Source organism: Crocodylus porosus, unplaced genomic scaffold (genome assembly GCF_001723895.1).
Source record: "Crocodylus porosus isolate Cpor-Errol unplaced genomic scaffold, CroPor_comp1, whole genome shotgun sequence".
NCBI lineage: Eukaryota > Metazoa > Chordata > Crocodylia > Crocodylidae > Crocodylus > Crocodylus porosus.
Window position 1 is genome coordinate 4,341,407 of NW_017728924.1, and position 22,855 is coordinate 4,364,261.

General features: G+C 45.3%; 1 long non-coding RNA gene across 1 annotated transcript in view; it reads left to right on the forward strand.

The window, feature by feature from the left end:
• The window catches only part of LOC109313612, a 17,358-nt gene extending 13,145 nt beyond the window's left edge, over positions 1 to 4,213 (forward strand). The window contains exon 3 of the long non-coding RNA XR_002102100.1: positions 3,373 to 4,213. This is a non-coding gene — a long non-coding RNA (uncharacterized LOC109313612). The remainder of the gene's footprint in view (positions 1 to 3,372) is intronic.
• Positions 4,214 to 22,855: the final 18,642 nt, after the last annotated feature.

Here is a 22,855-nt window from a genome sequence, read left to right on the forward strand (position 1 = left end):
CCCCCCCCCCCCCACGATTGCAACTTTGCAAAGCAAAAGAATCATCCAAATGGGAGATTTTTCCACAACTGATGTGTGTCAGCAAAGGATGTAAAGAAATCAGAGTGTAACCTTAATAAAGGTGTTTGCAGCAAGCGGAAGTCATTCTCTTAAACGGTGGTATGTTTTCACCAGTCTCAACAGGTACCCACCTTCCCCACCAGCTTGTACAACTGCTGGTGTACAGAGAAAGCTACTTAGCCAACAACAGACTTTGTGGGAACGCACTGTTTATACCCATCACCCGTGGAACAGGACTGAGGGGTTTGATTTGTCTTTTGCAAAAACAGACATTAAAATGTACTACGGTTGCAGTTTTATCTCCGTTTTGGAGAGGACGCAGAGAAATTAGGCTGTTCACCTGACTGTATGGCATACATCAAATGAGAGGGCGAGATGGCTTGAATCAACAGGACACCTGGACAGTCAAACAGTGAAAGAAACTAGGGTGTACAGATCAATACAAATGCCTTAAAATTAAAGGCCAGGGAAGAATTAATATTAACAGACACAAACAAACACAGAGGCTTTTTTGCATGATGCAACAGGACAGGGAATGATAAAAAAGACAGGTATAAGGGGTAAACCTCAGGAAAAAATACTCTTAATTGGATTAACCACTTCAGGGCTACAGTGAACTAGGTGCTGTTTGCCACGGGAGCCAGCAGTAAATATAGTTCCCAGACTACTTAAAAATAGTTTCATAAGGCCTTTCCATGCTCCAAAGTGAGTTAAGACATTCAAGGCTGTTGACCGCAATAGGTTTGCACATAAAATGGTTCAAAACAGTTTCAGCTAGAACCTCTTTGATCCTCACCCTGTTAACGAGATGGCTCAAAACCTGCTTATTGCCAAAGGCAAATCCTTTCTTGAAACACTCCAAGAAGGATTCCCAAATCTGTCTGTACTTCCTTGAGTGTAGGGATGATGCGAAGACAGAGAGCAGCTTGCCCTCGGCCCCGACATTTGTCGTTTTTCCCACCCGAGGGTAGGTGCCCCGTCACAAAACAAACCGAGCATGTCATCAATGCTGCAGCCCTCCAGGAAGGGGGAGAGAAGGATCCTATCACCACCAACACTGGAAGGAGAGTTTAAGAAACAATTTTAGCACTTTCGGGGACCTTACATTTTAGACCTGTCAAATACCATAGTATTCCCTGTGTCACAGAAAGGGTAATGGAGTATGACGGTCTTAGCAGGGCAAATGGGTTCCTCGGTCTCTCACCTAATAGTTGAAGTGCTATTTCATGCCAGCTGAAATATTCTGGCACAATGACTCCAAAAGACAAGGGGAGAGGGAAGAATTAAGAAAGGCAAAAGCAAAAATGCAGCTTTGCAGGAGGAAGAAGGAACGTCTCTGCTTGTTTGGCATTTGAGAGTGACCTGGATCTGCGCTCTCTTCACTGCAGAAAGTGAATATTTACTAGATCCTTGAAAATTAGCAGAAGAACAAATGCTATTATCAGCTTGATAATGGAACAGCAGGGAGCCGAGGTTCACGAGACATCTTCCGCTTGGGATTCTGGTCCAACGGTGACTTAAGCAATCGTCGATTCCTTGTCAGCCTCAAGAAGGGCATTGTGCCCGGAAGTTTCCAAAGAAAGCCTTTTTCTGGTACCATTTAGTTGGTCCGAGGGCTTTGTGTATCTCTTTTCTTCTCAGACCAGTACAACTACAACACAGATCCTGTAAGCACGTCTGTAATTTTAAGCACAAAGCTAGTTCCAATAAAGTCAAGGCAAAGTCTGCCCTCGGGTCTAATCTTGCAAATGCAAATGCAGCTGCGCGTGTTTAACTGCACAGTTCAGTGACGAGCCCCATGACTTCTCACACCAGTAAGACTAAGGTCATAGAAGAGGGGTTCTGGGTAATAGGTTAGGGAGATGTGAGCATCTCAAAGGTACCCAAATGTCTTTTCTGAGCTTTGACACGTACCCACAATATAGTAATAAATAAAAAAGCTAATGGCATTCTCCAGCAAACCAGTTTATTTGTCTTGATGCTGATGGATCATTCTTCTCAAGGCACTGGAGAGAGAGTGTGGTTGACAGGTAAATCACTAATTTTTAAACGGCCAAATGTAACCTTTTAAATAAAGTGTTACTGATTCAATTATGCCGTCCTAATATATATGACGTTTGAAACCAAAGAGCATTTCACAATGTTTCTGGTCATTTAGCACAGAGAGTAATCAGTACTGAGTTTACATATCAGAGCATTAAAACTGACTGCTTGCTATTTGTAGATTATTGCAAACCTAACTGGCTACTTGCCAATCACAAGGAAGTTTTAGAGTTGGCCAAAAATCTCCCCAGGTCAATGAGCAGCAAAGGCAAAGGGATCTCTCTCCTCTTCCTGCAAGGTTTGCGATTTGCAAGGAAGAGATTTACCTGTCATGGTGATCCACAGCCCTGAAGGGCATTTCTCCCACTAACCTACTCCCCTAATCAACAGCAAGCAACAATTTGACTCTACTCTTCTCCATAACCACATTACTCCAGGTCCTCTCCTCTGAGCTGCTGAACACTCTTTGGAGACATGTACAGCAGGAAGGCATAAAATGTAGGATTCAGAGGACATGTTTACACATGCAGTTAATGCTACTTGGCTTTACTGAGCACTAAATTCACTGTGCATTAAGCATCTGCACATGTAGATGGTGATGCTTTACTGCGCAGTACATTAGTCAACGGTGCAGTAAAGCGTCTCATGTAGACACAGTCAGGTAGTTGCTGCTAATCCAAATGAGACAGAGCACAGAGGCTTCTTTGCAGCATTTGGCTGCTTTTTAATTTTTCTCTGCATTATCGCCTTATTTCCCTCAGCTTCCCCGTTTCTTTATTTTCTGCCTATTTTCTTATCTACTCCTATCTTCTGGGTCCCTTTTTCTCTTCATGCTATGTTTTTAAATATTTTTTATTGTTCCTAGAGTACTGCCCATTCCTTCAGGTGGTCTCCCTCCATTCCTATTATCTCTTGGCTGCCACCTCCCCTCACCTCTCGGATGGCCTCTCCCTCTTTCTTCTTGATTCATCCTCTTTCTGCTTGTTCTCTCATCTTCCTTCCCCAGCTGCCTCCATGGCAAGATGACTAATAGACATACCACTTAAAAGCACTAATTCTCAGACACTAATAAATGCCTGATCTAATCCAGAGCATCAGAGCTGTTTGTCATCAATGCAAATAATTCTATAAGATATCCCAGTGGGGTGGGGAATGGGGGGGGGGATCCATTCAAAATTCAATGCAAGCTAAAAAAAGGAATAAAATAAGGGCCTGAAGGTTGCAAGTCTATGCACGTGGCTACAAAATGCTCCTCTGATTTTTTTTAAGATCTAAATTTAACTTCTTCTATGATGAATTTAAAGCCATATTCATCATAACGGTAACAGTCTGAGACGGAAGAAAAGAGGAACCTAAAGAAAATGCATCAGACAAAACAATAAGGCAAGGAAAGGTCTGTACTGGAACACAGTGTTTCAGAAAAGTTGAAAGGAAAGCTACAGAGATAGGAAATTCTGGGTTCTTTTTTCCACACTATACGCTTTTGTGTAATAATTAAAAAAAAAAAAGATTAAAGATACCAAGGAATGCACTTAAAAAGAAAAAAAAATGATTACAGGGACATTTTGTTCTGTAGGACTTTTCTCAGATCTTGGAAAAATAGCTGAGCAAATTGATTCTATTACAGTAATTGCCTATGCCTTGCAGGATGAACAGCTACCATTACAATATTGGAGTATTCATTGGAGTAATACGTTTCCAGGGTATTTTTAATTAGTTCTACCAACTTGTCTAATAGTCTTCCTAAAAGCCTCAAAACATGGCAGAAGGCACAACTGCTGACTCAGGCTCGGAGAGCACCTGCACAATCTGCTCCAGGAGAAAAACACGTGTGCCAACTGCAGTCCCTTCGGGGTCTGGGGTGAGCTCCGGTGCTTGCAGGCAGCCATTCAGACTCGCCGTGAGATGGCACATCTGTGTCCCACCGTCAGAGGATGTCAGCACATTTAATACACGTCCCACGTCTCCAACATGAGCATCCCCACAGGATGTAGAGCTTCTAAATCTGGTAGTTAGGGCCAAGTCCTAGACCCCAGCGCAAACCCCATCTTGTCACGGTAACTTTGTCAAGAGCAGGGAGGTAGAGTCCGCTCTCCCGGCAGAAGAAGCAGCACCAGCCAAACAGCCAGTTGTAATCCACCCATCTCAAACGCCAACCTCACTTCCCCTCCGGCACGCAGAGTGAGCCAGGGAGACGTGTCAGTCCAGAGCAGACAGGAGAGATAAGACCTCCCTGCGTGGCTGCTCCGTCTCCTCCTCCATGCCAAGCTCAGCACAGTGGCAATGGTCCCAAAACCGTCACTGAAATGGGGAAGCACAATGATGGAGACAAATGCACTTCATTCCCACCTGAGCATCTCGGTGCAGGATCTGGACATCCTTCTAAATAACAGTTTTGCTTTCATGCTCTTGCCAAACAAATCCAGTAAATGGTATGAGGCTAGGGAGCTTCCCTCAACGTGTCACTGATTATACTAAACTTGACCTCTCCAAGACATTGGGCCAAATTCGGAGACTTTGGGCCAAATAACTGTCCTGATTTTTACGCCCACTCCCTCCATCCATGCAAGGAGTCCCTGGTCTCACAGTAACTCTAGCTGAGACAGACCATTTCTGCGAGGTGTCAATGAGCAAACTCAACCCCTTCTCAGCAAACTCAAGCTCTAGCTCTCAGGCTGGAAGAAATCAGATGCAAATCAGTCGTCATCTGTTCTGGGGGACATTTTTTATGCCACAAATCTCAGTTGCCTAACAATGAATCGGCTCTTGATGCATACCTTTTTCCCCTAACCCATGTCATTGTTGCAATGTGGTCTGCTGCTGATATAGCACAATATCAGTAATGAAGTATTACAAAGCCGGGGCTGCAAACTAGCAGCAAAGGAGAATAAACTCTTAAGCAAGAAAGATCTAGGGCCTGCCTCTCCTCTTATTTACCGTGGCAGAAATCAAAAGTAGCTCTGTGAAAGTCACGGAAGTTACACTTGGGTATGACCCATGCAAGTGAAAACAACACCCAGTGTTTTCCTATAAATTTTCATATAAATGGCCTCAGAAAATAAATAACATATAATAAGCATCTCTTTCCCACATGTGGAACAGTTTCCTCAGTCTGCTGTGCGGCGTAGGCACTGTGCATCTCTGAGACCTGTGTGTTTTCATACAAATGTTTCCAGGAATAAATAAAAAAAATACACATTTCTTCCTGAACAGGACGTTCTGCAAGATTCCCAACAAACGAACTGCTCTGAAAGATCTGATTTGGGTTACATGTATTTTACTTTAATGCGAGCCCATTTGTGGGGGAATCTTCAGCACAATTTCCACTTGCCCTAAAGTGCCAGGGCTAATTAAACCTGAGCCGCATGGTGCAGACCTACTGGTGTTTTCAGTTAAATAATCATTCAACCTACCCAAGGATGATTTAAAAAGGCAGCCTTGCTGCGGCCTTCTGCTCTGCCTCTGAGCACTTTGAGACCTCGTGCCCTGAGCTCACACAACTCAAAGGGCAGCAAAAGGTTAGCACAGCAAGTAATAGCTGTGGAAGATGGCTCAACTAAAAGGAAGACAGCTACTGAGATACTGAAGCTCTGGCCCTAATAGCTGAGGCCAAATTCTGCTCATAACTGCATGCACTGATGACATTTCAGACGAGCAGCACTGATTTCAACCTCACCTTTGTCATAGAAAGGAACAGCCTAAGCTTCTGGTGTCCCCAAACTACAACACATGTACTTTCAAGAAGTTTTCGCCTCAGTCACTAGTCCAGGATGCTCACGGTACCCCACAATACCAACCCAGCTTCAGTTTTAAAGACAAGCCAACTCTCATAACTCAGTCCCCCAATGTCACCGCGATAGCACTGCCTATATGTCACTCTGCCCTCTGATCCCAGGGCCTCAAAGGTACTGGAGGCAGGTGTAAACCCCATTTATCAAAGAAATGGCAAAGTGCTGTCTCATACCCGTCAGAAAGACAATGGTCTTGTTTGCTTTGTGCTGCTCTGTTGAGCTGGTTCTTTCCCTCTGTTTCCCTTTTTCGGCCTTGCGAACACTTGTGCGTACACAGCAAGATTTCCTTCCTGATCTGCTGAAAGCCATTTATTGTAACTCTTCTTCATACCTTATTTGCTAAGGGAGGAATTCACCCCTGGGCAGACAGCTGGCATGAAGTCTGTGCACCATTCCAGGACGGGGCAAGCCCTGGTTTTTGCCTTCTATCACCTCTCTGCGCATGGGAAAATGTAACCGTCAAATAATAAAGCAACAGTCGGACACTTAAGCATACCAGATACCCATGAGCTGACACCTCAAGACTAGAGAACAGGTCTCATCAGCCATGCAAGCCCTAGCACCTGATGCAGGACAGAAGGGATGCTCCTAAAGAAGTCATAAATAAATGCCTCATATCCTTCAAGCCTTTTTGTTACCTATATAATCTGATTTTTCACTACGTTTTTGGAGCGGTACATTAAAGGGCTTCTTAGCAAGTTTTTTAAAGAGATTCCTGATTACCTATGATGTTCCTTCTTTTAATATACAGGATATAGAGCCCTCCCTACATATCTGCACTGAAAAAGGGTGGTTTTCCATATGAAGAAGATACACAAACCGGACATGGCAGGTATCTTTCCCTTAGACTTTTATTTCATGCTTTATTTCATCAATCCTAGACGTGCCACTAGTGTGAATGTACTTGGCAGGCCCCTCCTCCTAAATGCCATGGTTTTTTTAAAAGGATGTTTTAGCTGTACAGTTGCTTTTATTCTTTTGCTCGCCTTGTGCATAAATGCATAGCAGATGTTGGTGGACTGTACCACGGAAGAGGTGAGCACATGTGAGTCAAGCTCGTGTTGCTGTGCCATCTGTGTCCAAAACTACAGCTGAGGCCAACTGCTCATACAGGAGTAAAAATAGGGCATAATTCTGCACACCTTGCAGGCAGAAATGGGGCTCTAAGCATTCATGGGAACGCAGGATTGGGCCCCATGAGAAGTTAGGGTCAGTGCTACAAATGATCCAGAAGGAGGTCCTTGCACTTCAATCAGGTTCACTGGAGCTTCTAGTTGGGCACAAGATTACACCAGGGAGCTTGTAGGATTGGGGCCGCAGAGATTGGAGGGCTGCCAGTCTGAGACACCAGGTCTTCTCTTTATGCACAGACCTGCACAGCACAGGCAGTACTGGGTCCTCCCCCTCCCACCGACCACAATCCAGGACTCTGCCTTAACCTACTTGCAAGGCAGACACCACTTCTACGTGTGATCTGCCAAAACCAATTGATCTCCGAGTTGGGATGCAGATAGGAAGACTATGTACACTTCTCAGCTATTAACAGGCAAGAAGAGGTGCCCTAGCTGCAGAACTTGGCCCTGATGGAGGCCTGCCAGAGTCCCTGGATGGCTGCCCTCTGTGTCATATAAAACCTGCTTTTTTTAGCTGCCCTCCCTGTGACCTATTCTGGGTTCTGTCCTTGCTTCGTCTCCTAATACCCCCTTTGCCCCTTCCACAGATACGTCTGGGAATGGGGTCCTCTGACTGGTCAGGCGGTGGGGTGTGGGATGCCATAGGGCCTCCATCTGTACCAGATGCTACTGGCATCTCAGTCTTGTTCCTGAAACCATCTGATTCTTGTTCACTAATGGGCTATGCCGCACTTCAGTTGCTGCCAACCTGTGTTTGGACACCTTGGGGTAGGCTCACTGCAACCTGCTTAGTAACTTTGCCCTTCTATTAGCATTCTTCATCCAAGAGTCTCAAAGCACTTTGCTAGCATCGCCCACGTCTTGCAAACCTCCTGCCCAGGGAGAAAGGTTATCTCCATCATGTAGGAAAGGAATCCCAGGCCCATGTTTTCAAAACTGTCTACTAGTTTGAGGTGCCTCAGTTATTGGATGCAATGCTCGATGCTGTTGAGAGCAGCAGTGTTTCAGACCACCAACAAGCAAGCACCCTGGGCCTGGTTTCTAGCAGGGCCGTGCACCTGCAGCACCCACAACGGGTGGCCACTTGAAAAGTTGAGCCTAGGAGACTTGCAGAAGGTCATACACTTCTGAGCTAAGGACCAACCCCTGATATTTTAACAAACAGCTCTGTGTATTTAGCAGTACATTTTCCTTCCCCATGAAACCAAGCTTCTTCTGATATCAGGTTGTTGATTTACATCTTCCTTAAACATGAACCTCTATTTTTTAAAAATGACTGTTAAGCAAAGAAGCTGAAATAGAGAGCATCTGATCACACTTTTCAGGACTGTTCACTGATTTGGAGTAACCAAATCCTGATACCTTGGGCCTTATTTTCCCCAAAAAAACCATAATTCAAGATATGCAAAATTTAAGGTATTTTTCTCCTTTTCAAACAACATGAACAAAAAAATATATAACGATCCACTAACCTGCAAACCTGAATGCCCTAATCCATTCCCTCTTGCAGCGCCACAGTGGAATTGCTGGAACTCAACCCGTAAGAAAGCTATTTGAAAAAGGCTAACAGGAGATGTGTCGAGGCCTAAGCCTAAAACCTGCTCCGAACTTAAGGAAAGTCCATCCCCTGGTCTAGGTCTAAACTCTGTGATTTAAGTCTGGATTGCAAACTCAAATACCCTGTGAATTCTGGGAAGCTCATATTATGACATGAAACAGGCCATCTCTGAACAGAATGAAAACCAGGGTGCTGATAAAACCAGGGTGCTAAGTCAAAGTGAAATTAGATTCAGTGGCGTATGAAGCTTTGTGGTAGCAGGGGTAGAACAGCACTGGCTGGATCGGCTCTGCTAAACTGCCCTGTAAGAAAGAGCTGTGGAAGAATGATAAAGAGCTTTGGTAGTTAAAAGTCAGTCTCACATGCAAGCTTACTTAGTTTTATCTACTTAGCCATTAAATGAATATCAAAGGACTCACAGCAGCTAAGCTAACTGACCTCATTCTATATCTTTGGCTTTATGCACCCAAGTTCAAGTGCAAGCAGCTTCACTCCCTTCTTGGTACCTTTAGCTTGGAAACATTTTATCTCTATTCCAGGTACAACATGCAAAGAAGTCAAAAGGAATTTAAACACAGGTCCCGAATCTCAAAATGTGTCTTATCCTCATTTGCCTCCATGAATTTCAGCTGTGATCCTGAAATGATTTGCTCACATCTGTTCTCCAGCTGAGCTTGTGTTTATGCCCCAATGACCTCACTGCTGTCATCTCTGTAATCTTAAAGCTGAGAAAAATCATCAGCGTGCCCTTTCCCTGTAAAGTGTCAAGAGCCTTTCAAGGAGGAGAAGGAATAAGTGAATCAGCCTTTACGTAATGAGGGAAAAGAAGGATTTCGGAGAGGACTGATTATTCGACTAAATTGAGTGGTGGAAATTGTGGCCCTAATGCTTCAAAGTGCGGGGCACCCTCAAAAAATGAGAACTGGGGGTGTCAGCATCACACAAGATTAAGCTCTATGACTTTGTACACAAGATGTTTTCCTAGTACAGTATACCAGGGATACAGTTCAAACTGATCTGATTCTATTCACTTCTGTTCCCATTCATACTTGACTAACCCAATCCAGTTATTTCTTGGCCTGTGCCTTAAACCTGAATAAGTAAACATTTTTCAACAGTCCTGAGCCCACTTGTTTCAAGTGTATGATTAAGCATCGGACTTGAGCATTGTTATACGAAAACTCATCTCATTACTCAGCCTTTCCATAATCGCCTGCAGTTGTCACAAAGTGGCAAGTTTCCATCCAAAGCTTTGTGAAACAATATTTTGCTTCCACTGCACTGCAAATATATATAGCCTTGCTAGGAGTCTCAAAGATACAATATATGTTTGTGTTTCAGCTTCCCTAGAGACCAGCGCTTTGAGCAGAGAACAGCTAATAATGATCCCAGTTAGAGAGCATGATGAAAAATATTTTCTGTTGGCTACCAGGCCTTCTCCACAGATGTCTTTCCTTGTTTACTATGAATTAGACATACGATAAATATAGTACATGAATACATCTCGGCCAAAGGAATACTCATTTGTAATATGTGGGTCAAACGCCACATGGTGTTGTTCCAAACTGCACACAACTGAAGTTACACCAATGATGCATTTAATCCGAGGCAACTGACTTTGGTTCTCAAGACGAATTGCTAATACTGTACATTTTTTTAAATGCCCCAACTTCTCATATACTTTTAAATTCTCTTTTGCATTATTCTGCATTTGTTTATACCTGCCACTTTGCAACTAGCAGTTCAGGAGGGAGTCACAATATTAAGAGCAAAAAATCCACTGGGATGAATTAGCCAATGCATCATGAACAGGGCTAAGGAAGTGATACTTCCTCTTTACTCAGCACTGGTGAGACCCCAGCTGGAGTTCTATGTCCAGCTCTGGGCACCACACTTCAAAAAAGGCACAGAAAATCTTGAAAGGGTCCCGAGAAGGGTCACAAGAATGATGAAGGACCTGGAGGACAAACCTTGTAAGGAGAGACTAAGGGATCTGGGACTGTTCAGCCTGGGGAAGAGAAGACTATGGGGGGACTTGGTGGTCATTGTGGCAGTGCATCTTTGGGTGCCTGCTACTTTAAGGGCTTGAGCAAGCTATGAGGTAGCCTGCAGGTGGGAGCAGACCCAATCAGGAGGTCACAGGAGGCCACCTGATTGGAGCAGGGCTGAGCAGCCTCAGTATAAGAGCAGGCCCTGAGGAGCCAGGCCAGCAGTTGGTACTGGGGAGCCAAAGGGTGAACATCTCCTGGCTGGAGTACTGCTGCTCCCAGAACATCTGGAGGTCAGCGTAGGAACAATGGGGATGGAGAAGGTTCCTAAGGACCCAGTGTGGAGTCCAGAGCCTTGAGAAGGGGGATGAGTGCCTGTGGCCTGCTGAGAGGAGGGCTTAAGACAAGCCCAGAGAGGAGCTGTATGCACAGGGGCTTTGTGAGAGACCAGGAAGGTTTGAAGACTGGTCCTGGAGCATGACCTGAAACCACACCCGGCTGGGGTTGGATGGTTGGGCTGCTTGTGGCAGGGAAGTCCCTATGAGGAGAGGCTACGGGACCTGAACCTGTTTAGCCTCCACAAGAGAAGGTTAAGGGGGGACCTTGTGGCCTGCTACAAACTGGTCAGGGGGGATCAGCAGGTATTGGGGGAGTCCCTGTTCCCCCGTGCGCTCCCAGGAGTGACCAGGAATAACGGTCACAAGCTGGCGGAGGGTAAGTTTAGATTAGATATTAGGAGGCGCTACTTCACAGTCAGGGCGGCTAGGGCCTGGAACCGGCTTCCAGGGGAAGTGGTGCAGGCTCCTAGCCTGGGGATTTTTAAAAGGAAGTTAGATGAGCACCTTGCCGGGGTCATCTGACCCCGGTGCTCTTTCCTGCCAAGGCAGGGGGTCGGACTAGATGATCTACCTAGGTCCCTTCCGACTCTAGCTACTATGAAACTAGGAAATGCCACACCAGTGCCTCCCTGGTGAAAGGTGAGTATGAGGTGCCAGAAAGCCTGCCCCGCTGCCTTGCAGGTGACCCCGTGGAGGGGAAAAGCTAAGCGAGCACACCCTGAAAAGCAGAAAAAGCACAGGGCCAAGGCCCACAGAGTGAGGGCAGCATGTGGGAGGGGCCCAAAAAGGTGGATCTATATGCATGAGAGAGCTAGCTGCTCAAGAACCTAGCCAGAAAACCTTCAACTGATCAATGCGGGGGCCAGGACCAGGATGGTCGAAGAGCAAAAGTGCCCACCGTAAGGGACAGCCAGAGTTATTTGCCTGGAGTCCTGACAGGCCTAGAGGTAAGGCCAGGGCCTGCAAGACCCAAGATCGCAGAGGGGGCCACTGCCAAAAGGGAAAAGGGTCTAGGGAGTTTGTATTCCAGAATGATAGCAGAGGTTACCTGAGTAGGAGGGATCCGGACTGGGGATCCAAATATCAGCTGGGAATATAGTGGGACCCAGTGAGAGGCTGGATCCATATAGTGATGCCATCTGCGATTCATGGGACATGGTTAAGGGGAGGTTGGAGCCATATATAATGCCCTTGGCATCAGGGCATTAAAAAATGGGCAGCCTCCCACCTAGAAACATCAATTCAATTATATCAAAGGCATGGCAGGCGAGTCATATGGGCAGACTGCCCTAGACAGGTGGGTGGGCCAATATTGTGACCAGCCTCAAGACGGTCCCCTGTTATGGCCATCTATAAGTATGTAAGGGGTGAATATTGGGAGCTGGGAGAAAAATTGTTCACTAGGGAACCCTAGGGGAGAAGAAGGAGCAATGGCCATAAACTGTCAGAGGATGGTTTCATGTTGGATGCAAGGAAGAACTTCTTTATGGTCAGAGTGACCAGAACCTGGAAGAGACCTCCCAAGGAGGTGGTACGGTCTCCATCCTTGGAAGTCTTCAAGAGGAGGCTGGACAGACACCTTGCTGGGATCATTTGAACTCAGCAGTATTCCTGCCCAGACTAGGGGGATTGGACTCGATGATCTTTCAAGATCCCTTCCAACCCTTAATTTCCATGATTCTATGGTCTCAATATTGTTTTAAACCTTTGCTGTGTTCACTTTTTGAAAACAGTCAATACTAGTCACACATCTGTACCTCTTCAATGAGTGTCACTATTGTTGTAAATATTACGGTCAAATACTGGAGGCCTTAATCTGTTATGTTCAAGTTATGCACACACATCTTTTTTTCCTGCAGCTCATTTGCATGGCTGGATGGATAATCAGCCCAAACAACCAAAACATATGACTCAGCACAGATATAATGTCAGTTCCACATATGGGATTCCGATGTTTCACCATCCAGGGCTACAATGTGGATTCCCTTCCCTATAGAGCGCAAGCAAAAGGGATTTGGGGATAAGAAAATGACAGAGAGACTAAGAGAAGGGGGGATTTCCTGCCTTCCTTCACTAGGGGCACTTCAGAGGACATCATTATAGCAATGTGCCAAACATGGCTGTAGCCTACTCCATACCTTCTTGGCAGGGTTTTGGCCTGGAAAGAGAGTTGCCCACACTGTGCCACTTCCTCAGCATGGCCACAAACTTTTAAATGCCCCTTTGTAGGAATGAATGCTACAGAGCTTAGTTTTGCTTGAGGGTTTGAAGGTTTCCTGCCTTCCAGGGTGATTCTGTACAATGCAAATGCACCTTGCCTGATGAATTTGAGGGCATTAACGATCAAGGTGGAGGCAGTGCTTGATTTTGCCCTGTTTGACAATTTATCATTCAAAATGATGCAGCCGATCACACTATGGTGACTACAGAAGAGCAGCTTCTGCTTTCAGAGAAATAAGACCATAATCAAGGTAATGTTTCCTGCCATGACAAACAGATGCCTCTGACAATGTATTCTCTTAGGAAGCGAGAAAGGATGCGTTACATATCGACATGTCACAATGAGAATCATCAGTCAATGTCCTAGGGATTTTTCAGGTCATTAGCGGAAGGATGAATATAGCAGAGTGAGTGGTGGGAGGGCTCTATGAGGATGGGAAGGGGCAGGATAAGGTTGAAGTAGCATTGTTTGTGACCACTGGCCTTAAGTGTAGTTTACTGCTCCTATAATAACTGTATGTGGAATCAGAGCATTGGACAGACACACATTTTAAAAATATATATTATTATTTGACACCTATATTGCTGTAGTGCTAAAAAGCTGTTGTAAGAACCACTGCATACAAAAATGCGAAGATACAAATACAGTCATTCCCAAAAAGATATCTACAGCTAGTAGATATCTAATGAAACCAGCCAAATACCCCCACAGCCATAGAGTGCACATGCTGCTCCCATGCACACAGCTGAGAGGGCCCTGGGAGTGCCTTCCCCAGGGCAGCATTTTTCAATGAGCTTACCAAACAAAAGCATGAAACCAGATATTATCCAAGACAATGTAAAAAGGGGCGCTAAAGGATTCGGGCTCTGGTTCAGGAGAGCTCTTAAGTACATGCCACGCTACAAACATGCTTAAGTCCCAGTGGGTTTAAGCGCTTGTCTGAACAGGGACTCCAACCATGTACCCATATGCCTTTTCTTGCATTCTGCAATACAGCCACTAATGCAATACAAATAGCTGGGCAGCAAAGAGATGCCTTACAGCCAGCTGGTGAGGAGAAGCAGGTTGTAATGAATGCACTCGGAAACTGGTTCAAAAAGAGTTCATTTCCATAAAAATGCAGCTGCATAGTACTGTCAAGGTCAGGGAGATCTCAGATGATCATCAGCATAGTTGCAAGGAGCCAGCAGCAGTAGTTAAAAAAGTTTATGACCTTTAACAAATAGCCCCAGCTTCTTCCAGAATTGGCACCATGCAGAGATGAATAAAAATTGTACCTAGACCTTGGTCCTGATGCTTTTTGATCCCTTCCTTGATTCTGAGCTCCTGTTTCTCTCATGGTGGAAGTGAACTTCGGGGTCGTTTTTTTCCAGGGCAGAGACCACATTTTAGGAGGCGAACATTCACACAAGCAGAGAGAAATCTTGGCCTCATTCAAGTCACTGGCAAAACTACCGTTGACTTCAAAGGGCCAGGATTTCACCCTGCATAATTCAATGTGAAAGTCATGTTTTCTTAACATCTGAGAAGATCAAAGCCAATGGGAAATCAAAACTGGGTCCTTAATTATTGTGCAAACTCTGCCTGGGTCTCCAAAGAAAGAACAGAGTAAGCGTGTGACAACATTTCTGTGAACTGCCTGCCATGAGATGAGTAGATTTATAGATGCTAGGGTCGGAAGGGACCTCAGCAGATCATCGAGTACATAGTACTAGCCCAGTTCCCAGTGGGCACGTGTCCATAGCACAAGAGCCTGATGTGTTATGGCACAACCGCAGAACAGAGGTCAGGATGGATGGGTTTGGAAGAGCAGCTGCTATCTCCCAGCCAGAGACAGCCTTGACACGTTCAAGGCTCAAGGCCCAGGTCATAGCTAAGGCATGCTGTGAAGACAGAGTCAGGAAATGTTTTCCAGAAATCCCTGTGTTATCCTTTCCCTAACACTGTGTGGTTTAAGATGTGGTTAATCTGGCACTCTTCATCTCTATTATGCTCACTTTCTTTGTACGGCAAACGGGTGCCGGGAACGGTCACAAATGGAGAAAAGCAAGCAGCCTCGGCCTCCCGCCACTATTTCTACACCAAACAAAAAGCGTTACTGCCTGTCTTCCATCTCGGTGGCTCGTTTACCCTCGCTGCAAGAGGCATATGGTTGAGGGAAATATTTATAACTATTCCAGCCACCAAACGCACTTTCATTAAGACTTAAGAGATAACGGATTAAGGATTTGACTCACATTTCTGCAAACAATTTAAGGTTACGCTGATCCAGAGCAAGTTGGGGCACAAATGTCAATATGTTTTAGGAACGGTCGCACATAAAAGGTTGGCAATGAGATCTCATCCCTCCCTGGTAGTGATCAGTGCCATTTGAAAGTACCACTCATGCATGTTAAGTGGAGAACAAGCAGCCCATTAGTTCCTTTAACCTTCTAACCCACAACGCACCGGGAGTGGCAGGAGATATGGGTCAGAGAAGAATTTGGTCCAAAAGGTGAGAGCTGTTTTTCTGGCAGTCGGAGGTTTTTATTTTAATGTCTCGCAGCCGTTTGCTTCCTCTCTGCAGAGCACCAATGCTGTTCTGCACTCACATGGTGTCACCTCTCCAACATTTCCACATCAGGGGCTCAATGCTGCACTACCAAAGTCACAGGGAATTTTGCCAGGCGAGGCGGAGAAGTTATGCCAGGTGCTAGTTATGCTTATTGAAATGATTCTTAATGAAATCTGAAAATCGTGTCAAGAAAAGTACGGAAGTCGAGCCTATATTTTTGCCCATAAAAAACTATGTTATGGACAAATGTTTAATGTCAATGAGCTGCCAGAAATGTAACGATGAGCCGAACATTTAACTGACTCGCCTTTGTTCCTCTAGCAATCCACTTATCCACAGTCAATTTATCGCAGGAACGCACAAGTAAAACATACCTTTATAAAAGCAAAGAACAAATGGAAACAATGGTTCTGCCCTCTATGTTATTTTTGAGCCATGGTGAAATTTTCAGTCCACTGAAGTCAAAGGCAGAGCTCTTGCTGACTTCAGGGGCGTCAGGATTTGGCCTGTATGTTTTCTAAATATTGTGGAAGACGAAACAAATTATCTGCCCCATGGCTTTTCCTTGTACCATACAACAGCATGTTTTGAAAGTTTTAACAATGGCACTTAGGCTAAAAGAAGCCTTTTGGCAACATTTATGATCACTGCCACATTTTCTTCAAGGTCAACGAATCACATCGAAAGCTCTGCGTAAGTTAATATACGTCACAAAACCACCGTCTGCTTGCAAAGTTCTTTGTAAATGTTTAAGTCCAAATATGAACACATTAAATGTTCTTTAATGTCTGAATCCTAAGCCCTGAATAAAAAGTAAAACCTCAAAAAAGACGAGCCCCTTTTAACTACAGTCCAAGAGAGATTAATTGAAAATGCAAGTCTCTTATGAGCTTCTATATATCATCAGTCAGTATTATCAGATTCTTGTTTCTTGTGCAAAATGGCCTGTTATCTGGTCTACATACTAATGACTCTTCCCAGTTGAGCAAATCAAACCAGAGTATATTAGAAATAATTCACAGCAGTTTCCACAACCGCTAGAGCTTTTAAACCAGAAAGAGGTTTTAAATTTATAAAATTTCACTTGCTTTGGGATCAAATAGGTGGGAATGTTATAGTCCGGCATCTGAATATAGGTTTCATGGAGCTGCTGTTCTACTATTCAAACATTTTCCTTCAAACCAGAGAAGTTGTCACCTTCTGTGCTGGCCTCTTCCTGTCCTTCACATGAAAACTGATTTTGCTTCCCTCTTCACAACAAACTATTACAAGGCTACCAAGGCAAAGAATTTGACTCCAGCTTTGAACTGAATATCAACTGTCCAAAATTTGGGTGCTTTTAATCCATGGGCTTTTGATTCAGACTTGTGTCTAATTTCCAAATGACCGAGCAGTAAAATGAAACAATGTCACTTTGCTGCACTTGGGCCCTGATTCGGTTCCCAGGGAAGTCAGCGGGGTCTCTACCGCTGAGTGAAGGGGAGTACGCTCAGATCCTAGTGGAGTCGGGATCCTGACGTCAGGGTCTCCCCCTGCATAATCTGTACAAAGTACCAGAGCTGTGAAAATGTTTCCTATGTAACGATATCTTTACCAAACAGCGATGGGTATGATTCTTCCTGAACAAGACACAGATGCCAGATTTTAAGCAAGAAAAGGCAGAGCTGAGGGTGCCTACAACAGTGAGTCCTCGACTGACGCTTCACGTGTCAGCCCCAGTAAAGCCCTGCAGAAGATTTCAAAAGGTTTTTATATTGACAATTCACTGTTCAAGAGTTGTCTGAGCAGCCCATGCATGGCAACATCAAGAGCTGTCCCAGGACTGAAATCCAAGGGTGGATGTGCTCCCTAATCATAAAGCCCAACATTGCTACCGCCATCTGGGAGGCCTCTCCCAGAGCCAAGAAAAAAACAACTCATTTTTTATATGTTGACTCACTGTCTTCTCTAATCAAGGCTCAAGCCTTGCAGTCAGCAAGATCAACATGAGCATTAAGATGCCTGCAAATTCAGTTCTGATGTGTTTCTCTAATACGCCTCATTATCCCCCTGCATACTAAAAGCTGAACGGAAAAACAGCCCCGGTTCCAGTTACTCTATTGGAACCAAAAGCAGACTGTCCATCTTCATCTTCGTGTATACAAAGACGGCGGAAAAAGCCAAAGTCTTTATTTTTCAGCTGGACACCACTTGCTTCCTACACTTTTATTAGAAACAGCTTGCTCAGAGTGAATATGTTTAGTCTAATATAACTCACGTTCACAAAAATCAGACCCAGAGACTGGCCAAACAGGTTTATCTCTATACTTCCTAAACAAGGGCTGCCACCCTTCTCAACTATAATGGCTTCCCTAATTGCTAGGTTTGATATAGCACGGTACCAATCATTCAACACCCTCCCCAAAAAACAAAACACGGACTAGATCTGGGTGTACCGGACCACAAACACACTGAAGTTAAGTGATCGTTCAGGGGGCGTGGATCTACGTTCTTACCAGTCCTGATGCTTTCAGTGTCTGTCCTACCCTGAGCAAAATCACTGGGAGTTTTCCTACAGACTTCAGTGGGGTCGAGATTTCACCCTCCCTCCCAGAAGAAACCAACCTTATTACTTTCTTTTAAGCTTATACATGGGTGCACTTTATGGGAAAAGCAGATGAAGCAAGGGAGGGAATCAGCATGTTAATAATGGATACTGTTCCTCCCATTGCTACATACTTGAAAATCTTGACCGAGCTCCGACAGTCTGTAAACAAGATTGCACATACCTGCACATATGTATGCATCCAAATATGCAAACAAACACATCCGCAAGCACTCGGAGCCCCTCACCTGCGCTGGGAAACAGCACCTCTGGAAAGTCGACACTACAGCCGGGTAATGGCAGCAAAGCTGTTAGTCCTCATGCTGGTGGGGAGTACACACATGCATGCACACAGTGAAGAGAACACACACGCTGTTCAGGTATTGAGAGCACAGTCAGGCTGTGCAGGTTTTGATCTCTGCATAGAGGTGACCAATGGGAACCCAATTAGGATTAATTGTGAGGGCAGCTGTTACACTGGTGACACCTATTCCCTAGGAACTGGATTCATTACACACTCATCACCAGGCAGCCCTTATACCAGGCTAACTTTAGGCGGCTAGCAACTTTGGGCAAATTTCACCTGATGGTGAAAAGCTCTGCATCTCACTGCTGACCGACCCAGTCATATTGCCAATATACAGGTGTGATTAGCAAGGCACTCATTTACTGCAGAAATGTGCAAATGTCTATACATTAACAAAAAATGACATTGTGTTGTAACAGTCGGCTGATTCGGTGCCTTTCAGCAGCCTACTGGTGCTTGATTAATGTACTTCCTTTTTTTTTTATTTACTCTTTTAAAATTATCCTCAACTGAGCAGCCTTTTTTCCATATTTCAATTTCTATGAATAGAGGACTTATCAGGTATGCAATCTCTGCTTCAGGCTAAGCCAAACTGTTTTTCCTTTTTTCTAGTGGAAGAGATGATTTACATTCTGCATTCAACATCCCTACAAACAAAACTGTTTCTGCGAAGAAGGTTGTTAATTTATCATTCAGGACTGGCAATCCCTTAATTCTTCTGTAAATCCCTACACTTCTGCTGAAATGCTCTGATCTGTTCTGATGAAGACATAACCTTAATGTTAGCCTAGCGGTTTTGCCCGGCTTTGCAATATATTTTTGCTTGGCACAAATAGCTTTCAGTGTCGTTTTAACAGCTATATTTTCGTTACTACGTTCTGCTTGTGATTCACATCCCACTTCTAGATCCTGTGGAGGAACTTGCCAACAGGAGAAAACTGCATTATTTACATCTTAGTGCAATTTTTACATTTATTCAGTTAAAGCAATGGAAACTCAGCTTAAGAATGGTTTGTTTTGGTTTAGTTTAAGTTGATTTAAAACCGGTTTTAGATAGATCAGTGGTTTCCAAACTAGTGTCCCACAAGGCCATGGTATGTGGCTCATGGACTGTAACAGGCCCTGTGTGTCTATACAGTAATTCAGTTAAAAATTTGTTGATAAAGCATGCATAAGAAATTTAGAGGGTTGGCAGCATCCTGTTGGCTCAAAAAGAGAAGAAGAAGAAGAAGTAGGAACCAATGAGCTAAATTAAAATAAGTCAATTTTAAGCAAAACTAAGAATCTCCCTACAGGAGTTTGCATCAGTTTTGATTAAAAAATAAAGTGGGTCAAGTTGTTTCACAGAGAATATGTATATCCAGGAGACTTAGCTGACTTGTGGGGACCAAGGGTTAAGCAGGGCACACAGCAAGAACCACAAAAAGACAGACCCATAGAAGCATAGGGCTGGAGAGTGTCAGCTAGTCAACCCCTTGCTCAACCTTCCTAGACCAGTGTTTTTCTAACTTAGTCTTACATATTTCCCCCCAAGCAGCCTTGTACAACTACCAGGCACAGTGCTCAAAACATCAAAACCACCTTAACTTGCCATCGGTAAAGCAGGGGGACTGTCAGTGACCCGCCAGTGCAAGGACAGGATGGAGTCCTCAAAACGTGCTCAAAGGACCCAAGGAAGAAGACTTGCCTATGGGACAGGGCCATGCGCCACTTCAATCCCACTTGAAACCAGGGCTGAATTGTGATTTAAGTGGTCATAAATAGGCTATTGCCAGCCCTCAGCACAGGATTACCTTTCACCCAGAGCTCAAGGCAGGCCCACAGAACCTCCCACACGGGACAGTCACAAGTTGCAATTGTTGCATTCAACTTACAGGGCAAGGAGGCGAGGAGGAAGAACAACAAGGCCCCAGCCCCCCTCGGCATTGTGCAGGGGAGAGAGCTGGCCCCAGGGAGGAGGCAGGCTGTGCCCACCCAGCTTTTCTGGCAAGCAGGGAGATGGCCAGATGGGGAGGAGCGGGGGTCATGCTCCCCCCCCGGACTGGACAGCTCCAGGATGCGCTGGCATGCAGAGCCCTTTCCATCCCACAAACATGCACATAGACCTCATGAGCACGCCCGACTTCTTTGGGTCAAATTTTGCTCTCTTCTGTAGGGCTGCTGCTCAAGTGAAGTGAGTGAGATTGCAGCAGGGCAAACAGGACTGGAATCCAGCACAGCTTCAGTGACACGGCGCAAGTAAGACAGAGCAGAATTTGGCCTAACACATCGCAGGTGAATTGGAGTGACAGAAGGGTGTCATCTAGGTCACAGAAAATAAATGTAGGCTAATTTCTGCCTTTGTTACTCATGAGAGCTTAGAAACTAGAATGATCTTTGCTGTCCCATTCAAAAATCCCTCCACATATCACTGAAACTATTGCTATTGTGGTGGACCAAGTTTCAGTATGGCAGTAAAAGAGCGTACCAGTTATACCAATACAGTAACTAGAGGGGACGCAGTTTCTTTAGGCGTCATGCCCTACATAGCTTTAACTCAACCCTGTCTCCTTGCAGAAATAAGCTATATTGATGGTATTACCCTTATTTTCTTATAACTGCCTTTGCTCAAGGGTGCTTGCTGCTCTCATTTAAAACAGTACATCTCCCCTACGTGGCCACGGTATAAGTCTGAATAGTAAAGAACTGCTACAAGTTCCAAGTGCTTCCTAGTGAGCAGAAGCCAGATTTATTATCAATGTCTCTGCTGCTTGATTTTTGCTTCTAATACCGTGAGACTTTAATTATGCACGACTCGCTTGCTAAATTTAATCTTTAACCCTGAGCTATTTTTGAGTATGTGAGCAATTGACGAGTCCTCAACCAATGAAATCATGCTAGATAGTTATATATAGAGCAGATCAAAAATGGGGGAAAACAATGTATCTTTGTCACATTGTAGTCAAGTGCTGGATTTCTTCAAAGTTTCCCAACCAACTTTCCTCTTTTTAAGTAAAATAAGGCAAACTGATAGCTTTAAATTGCTAAAGCAAACAACCATGCAATTTCTCCCTTTAACGTTTTTCCAGGTTTCAACAACTCCTGGCTGTTTTTAAAGCTTGAATTGCATACAAATTTCACCAGCGAGAGACGAATGCTACACATCAACAGTGGGGTTAGCTTTTTTCCCTTGCATTGTTTTTTCTTTAATGCATACAATAGCCCTGTGATTGCTTCTCTTCTGCTCCCGAGTTTATTCCTCTTCTTCAGCACTCGCTGCATTGTTCAAAACTGCACTTCACACGGGGGCCAGGGTGCTACGGCTATACCTGCCCCGGCCCGCGGGGTGCTGTGTTCCTAGGCATCAGGGGCAACTGGAGCTTCTCCTGCTTGGCACATGACAAGCAAGCTATCTTGGAAAACAACTTCCAGCGCGTCGAAAGCCAGAGCGGATCGTGCAGACCCATCCGTCTGAGCAAAGTGCTAGAGTCCGCAAAGCTTATCAAATACACAATCATCTCCACGCAGGACAATAAGGTCCCTCTCAACAGTGGACAAGAACATCAGAATAGGTAGAGATCTGCCAGCAGGAGCATTAAAATTACGTTTATGCAGCACCACGAAGACATGAAGGACCAAATCCTCAGTACCGCTAAGGGCCTGTATTAGGTAGCTCCTGTTGTGAAGTTTCAGGTGCCGCTGGGCACGGATCCAGCGAAGCGAGGGGGGAGAGAGCTGACGCCTGGGCTTTTCTTGTTGAAGGAAGCAGCTCGTGCCCTGCACCCCTCTGCACAAGCAGGAGCTCTCCTCTCATGCCTGGCATGGGTCACGCGGCTTCCCCTGCACCAGCCAAACTCAGCTGAACACCCTCCGCCCCTGCACCGCCCCGCGCCCTGGCAGCACGGTGGAGCATGGTGATTTGTTTTTAAAGGCTTTGATTTCTGCAATATTCTCCCCCAGGCGCCTCCCCAGCTGGGACCCGCGCTGCTTCTGGAAGGGACGTGGCAGGCTGCCCCAAGGCAGGCGGCAGGGAGGGGGGACCTGCCTGGCAGGGCAGGCGGGGGCCACGCAACCCCGGGCCAGGACCAGCAGGATGCAAAGGGGCTGCGTCTGCCTGCGAGGAGAAAGGACTGAGCAGCGCCTGCACCTTGCAGGGAGGGGGCAACCGCGGCTCCAAATCAGCCCCCTGGATCCGGGTTGGACCCCTGGATGCAGAGGGGAACCCTTGATCCAGAGGTGATCCCAGGTTAGCCCCCTGGATCCAGGCTGGATCCTTTGACCCACATGGGACCCTTTGAT